This window comes from Myxine glutinosa, chromosome 1 (genome assembly GCF_964187855.1).
Source record: "Myxine glutinosa chromosome 1, kmMyxGlut1.1, whole genome shotgun sequence".
Lineage (NCBI taxonomy): Eukaryota > Metazoa > Chordata > Myxini > Myxiniformes > Myxinidae > Myxine > Myxine glutinosa.
This window is the reverse complement of record NC_136261.1, coordinates 122334151-122340454: the sequence shown is the minus strand read 5'-3', so window position 1 is coordinate 122340454 and position 6304 is coordinate 122334151.

Sequence of the window (6304 nt, the reverse complement as noted above, 5' to 3'; positions counted from 1 at the left end):
GGAGGAAGTTTATGGAGGTACGTTGAACAGTGTAAGTTGAGGTTGTGGGTGGTAGTTCATTTCAGCCTAAAGGGGTAGTGGTACTGAGTGCGGAAGAGAGATGGAGATGAGTGAATGGTGTGTGTGTGTTTTGCAGGAGTGGAAGGGCTGATGACTGTGGTTTTGGAAGGGTGTGGAAGGGTGTGGTTTTGCATGAATGTGTTTTTGTTAGAGTTGCGCATGTTGTAAGGGTTGTGGTCGGTTTTTGTTTTTTTTGGTGTGTGAGTGAGTGGATGAGGGGCTGTGGATTATGGGAATGGGAGTGGTTTTGTTGTTGTAGTCTGTGTTCTCACTGGTTGGGGGTGGGGGTATGTACACATCCGGGTGTAGCTGCTGCATGTGGAGGTGTACGTGCCCCTGCTGGCCCACCTTAACTGACCGTATCGAGGTTGAAGGGCTGAAACGGGATGATGCTGAGCACCTCGACTGAGGACTCGGTCAGTGAAGAACACTTGTGACCAGGTGTGTTTTGAAATTATATATATCTATATATATATTTGTGCAGCATCTGTCCTGTCCTGTGTTGTGTTGTGTTGTGTTGTCTTGTGTTGTCACTGAACTACTTTCTCAAACGTTTGTGAAATCGTACCAAACTTCTGGTATGCACATATCTCTCCCGTCGGTATGTCGTAAGGGTATTTTTTTTTTTAATTGCAAATTATTTTTATTTTTTTTTGGAATTTTTTTGGGAACAATTTTTTTTTTCAACTTCAATTGTTTATAAAATGTGATATCACGTATATTACAAATACATTTGTGCAAAATAATTGTTTGAATTATGATTGGTTTAATTTAAACCATGACAAAACGGCAACTCCGGTGCAGTCATTTATCTATATATCGACACATCTGGGCAGTGTCTGTGTTGTCACTTAACGACTCCCACAAACTTTTGTTTCCGTGGTTGTGAAGTGTTTTTAATAACGTTGTGGTGGTTTTGAATCACGTGGTGGTGAGGTATTTTGAATTATGTGGTGGTGAGGTGTTTTTAAATGATGTGGTGGTGAGGTGTTTTAATATCACATGGTTGTGGGGTGTTTTTAAATCACATGGTGGTGAGGTGTTTTGAATTACGTGGTGGTGAGGTATTTCTAATTACGTGGTGGTGAGGTGTTTTTCATTAGGTGGTGGTGAGGTGTTTTGAATTAGTTGGTGATGAGGTGTTTTGAATTATGTGGTGGTGAGGTGTTTGTAAATGACGTGGTGGTGAGATGTTTTAATATCACATGGTGGTGAGGTGTTTTTAAATCACATGGTGGTGAGGTGTTTTGAATTACGTAGTGGTGAGGTATTTATAATTACGTGGTGGTGAGGTGTTTTGAATTAGGTGGTGGTGAGGTGTTTTGAATTAGTTGGTGATGAGGTGTTTTGAATTATGTGGTGGTGAGGTGTTTTGAATTACTTGGTGGTGAGGTGTTTTTAAATGACGTGGTGGTGAGGTGTTTTGAATTACGTGGTGGTGAGGTGTAATCGTCCCAAACTTCCAGTCTGCACCTACCCCTCCCCTATGTATGGGCTGAGGGGTTCTTTCTTGAAAAAAAAACATTCAACCTAAATCTTCAACCTAAATTGCCTATAAAAATGTAATATCACAAACACAACAAATACATTTGTGCAAAGCAATTGTTTGTATTATGATTGGTGTAAATCATGACAACACAGCAACTCAGGTATAGTCATTAGCCTCAGCTAAAATAAGCCCGTTCCTCAGTATCGACGCTCGGTGAGGCGAGCGCAGCGAGCCGAGCCAAGCTAGTATATATATATATATATATATATATATATATATATATATATATATATTGTTGCGGATATGAGGACTGTATATTTTTTTGATTGTGTGAATTATTATTATTGTTTATTCTGCGCCTCCTGCCTCCGGAGCTGTGTAAAGGTCAAAGGGCATCCCATAATTAGTCCATAAAGCATCCACACCACAGCCAATCATAGAATACCCCTGTTCAATAGTTATATCTTATTCTGTGTTTTAGGGTAAGGCTGTGTCTCCCATTAATAGAAGTACTCCATTGCACCAAGTGAAAGAGATAGATTCCCTTCATTCCCATTCCCAAAACCTCCATTCCCCCTTTTCGTCGTTTGGCAATTACCTCCCCTCCAATAACCGCCATTGACCACGAGGCAGGGTCGGAGAAGAAAGGCGTGTCTCCACCTCGTCATAGAGGGGAGGAGTGAGCCAGCCCCACTCGACCAACCATGAGCCAGGGGTTTGGCTAGAGAGGGCGGAGGAAGAGCGATCGGGGAGGTTCGCAAAGGTGGAGGGGCGGGGCCTATATAACACACAGCGCAACGCTCCCCAAGGAGTCGAGCTTTGAAGAAGAAAGAGAGGCGCTGAGAGGAGGGAATGAGCAGGCGTGACCGCAGCTAAAATCCGCAGCGCGACGCTCCCAAAAGAGAAGCTGAGACAAGCTTTGAGAGATGAGCTTTTACCGGCAGACAAAAGGGAGCCCAAGCCGTTGAGAAGAGAGAGGGTCCAAGAAGCAGAGCTGAGTTGTGTGGTTTTGGTCGTCAGTGGTTGCGTTGTGGTGGTCAGTGGTTGCATTGGTTGCGTTGAGTTGTCGGTGGTGAGGAGTGATTGGACCAAGAGAACATAGAGAACATCCAAGGAGAGGACATCCCAGAAAGCACAAAGCCTGTTGTAATCCTGGAAAAGCAGCGGCGGCCACAGCAGCAACAACACCCAACAGCCGCTTGGGGCCTGGACGGCGGTTTTGAGCAGGGCCGCGAAGGAACGGCGGCTGCTAAACGCGCCGATCGTGCTGCACAATACAGCTCCAAGCCATCCTCTCCTTCCAGCCAACTCCTGTCATCATTCCCCGTGTGAGTCTGTCTTTTGTTTGTTCTGTCCCGGGGTTAATTAAGACTGTAGGTAAGCTAGTATTTGCACTGTGTCACCTGCGTCTTATGTGTTGTAAATAAACGTGACTGCTTTCTTTTTGCTTATGTGTGTAAATAGTAAATAAATTTAGTAGTATTTCCAAACCTTTCTTTGCCTTCGTCTTCCTCTTTGCATTCGTCGTTTTAGTCTTTTCCAGATTGGGCAGCTGCGGTGCGATACGGCCAAAGTTTGGGGTGAATCGGGTGAGTTGGGGAAGAATCGGGGGAACTGTTAGGTCGCGGTAATACACCACCGCTCGGTCAATATAACATCTAACCGCAACAGTAACAATATATATATATATTGTTACTGTCCGCGGTTAAGGATGTTATATTTGCCGAGCGAAGGCTCCGCGACCGAACAGTTGTTCCAGACTCACCCGATTCACCCAGACGTTGGCCGTATCGCGCCACAGATATTCAATGGGGAAAAGACTAAGACGACGAATGCAAAGAGGAAGAAGAAGATGAGAAAAGGGTTGAAAATACTACTAAATTTATTTACTATTTGCAGGCTCAAAATAACCAAGGAGAAGGAAAGATAAGAAAATAATATACAGAAGCTTTTAGAGACACAGGGAAAATACTAGCTTATACAGACTTAATTACCTACCCAGGACAGAACAAACAAAGACGACTCACACGGGGAATGATGATAGGAATTGGCTGGAAGGAGAGGAAAGTCCAATTTGTTCGGCAGCACGAATCGGCGCGTTCGGCAGCCGCCGTCCCTTCGCGGCCCTGCTCCAAACTGCCGTCCAGGCCCCAAACGGCTGTCGAGTCTTGTTGCTGCTGTAGACGCTGCTGCTGGCGAACAAGGTGACGAATAGCAGGCTTTGTGCTTCCCTGGATGATCTTCTGCTTTTGGACCTCATGACTCAGCCCTGCTCTGACGACCCAGCTCTTTCCTGCCCACCTCACCATGCAGCTCAGCTCAGCCTTTCAGCTCATCTCTTGGACTCATCTGCTTGTCTCCTTGGGGAGCGTCCCCACGGCGGGTTATATAGGCCCCGCCCTTCACCCTTTGCGAACCTCCCCCAAGCATTCTCTCTCCGCCCTCTCAAGCCAAACCCCTCGTTCTGGGTTGGATGAGTGGGGCCGACTTACTCCTCCCCTCTATGACGAGGTGGAGACCCGCCTTTCTTCCCCAACCCTGCCTCATGGTCAATGGCGGCTTTGGAGGGGATGTAATTGCCAAATTGAGGCTTGGCCATTACGAAAGGGGAAATGGAGGTTTTTGGGAATGGGAATGAAGGGAATCTATCTCTTTTACTCGGTGCAATGGAGTGTCATTTTAATGGAAGACAAGGCTTTACTCTAAAACACATAATAAGATATAAGCTACTGAACAAGGGTTTTATCGGGTCCTGCAATGTGGTGTTTCATGGAATAACTACCGAGCGCCCTTTTTATCTTTACACAACTCCGGAGGCAGGAGGCGTAGAATAAACAATATTAATAATAAAGCACACAATAAAAAAATACAGTCCTCATATCCGCAACACTGCACCCTCCTCCTCTTAGGCACGTCCCGGGCCTACAACTCTTATTTAGTGTGACACGTAGGTGTAGTTCCCTCTACTTTTAACCTGACCCTGAGTGCGACAGTTTTAAAACATAAATAAATGTGTCCCGCTGCTCCATTGCACCCTGCCTAACAGACGCACGCCCACAGTTAACCGAATTGCGGAATGGTCTTCAAACTACACACTGACGGTGGGGAGCATTATTTACACTTGACACTACTTTTATTTACAAAACGCAACCCAGGACCTGTAATTGTTCTTTCTGGGGGGGGAGACAGTCTGCTCTGCATCAATGCACCATGAAAGCACCCAAAAAACGCACCAAAGCACCCTCAAGCACCAATCGGTGCAGTCACCATTGTTCATGAAAATAAAAACAACAACCCCTAACCCTGCAGGTGGTCTCTTGCTCTTCGGCTCCCTCTGCTGGCTATTATTATTTCTTCCAGTTGTTGTCTTTTTCCTTTGCTGGCGGCCTATTTGTTATAAAATGCACCCAACGTGACCATTTTTATTTATTTTATTTATGGCCCACAGGGCCGACTAGTGTGGTTCACCTGTGGGGCATCGGTGCCCTGTGATCGAGGTCCGCCAGCAAGATTTCGGGCCCTCATGGCCGGTTCCAGCAGAGGGGCCATGCCCCAACCCATGGGGTCCATCAGTGGTGCTCGGCCACAGACATGTGGTCCATAATGTGGTGCATCGATGCAGACAGCTGGTTCTGGGAGTTTCGGGCGCACAATGGCCGACTCACGCACGCTCCCCTCGGTGCCCAATGCCGCACAGGTCATGTGGGAGACAAAAGGGGGAAGACAGATGAGCGAGGGGTAAGGTCAAAGGGTACACATCAATAAGGCAATGCTAGGTGAAATGCGTACGGAGGGCGAAGTGAGAAAGCTCGTCCCTACCGTACGTCACCCCCCTGTCACCTACACTACCCTTGCCCTTACCCCATATGTACAAAATCTACACATTTACAAATTCGTCGCGACTGTCACATCTTCCCCATATTTCTTCAATACCAAATTCGTCTTCACTCCCTCTATCCAAAATTTGCCATCACCCAATTCATCATCAATCCTCATAAGGAGGAAGAGATGGAACATCAAGCACAATGTCACACCCACGTCATGATGCGTCTCACAATCCAAAACATTTGCACATAAAAATAATTAAACATGGCATGGTGTGGAGGTACGTCATCTCAGGTGAGTGGATGCAGATGGTGCGAGGAGACTTCAATCCTAACTATCCTCTAAATGACATTAACACACTTTACACTACCCGGGGTCTCTCCCTGCCAATCCATTGGCCAACTTACACTATGGGTTCTAAAAACCAATTCCCATTGACCAAACTGTGGTGCTTCTCAATTTGGGGTCTCACTCCCCTGATTCATCGCCCGGTGCCCTTGCACCATTTCTGGGCTGAGACGTGTAGCTCTCCCAGCAGGTCTACCCACCTGCACACCTCCACCACTGCAGTTGCCACCCGAGCTTACCTAGCTCCTCACCCTAACCTATCTAATTGGGTAAGGCCCCTCCTGGCTCTGTCACCCCTTGGTGCCCTCTGGCACTGGGCTACCCGGGTCCGTCCTCCGGATCCTCGGGCCCCATCCACAACTACCGCCTCCCAGAGCCCACCTGCGGCCTCACCTGGCCGACATCCTCACAGTGGTGGAGTGCCCAAACCAACTACACACACTAACAGGCTACACGCCCAGCCATTTCCACAACACTAATGCACCCATCCATATTCCATTCTTTCACCCTCACCACAGATGCCAATATCCAACCACAATTTACCTGTACCCTCTACCTAACACTTACACTACTCGCCCCGGG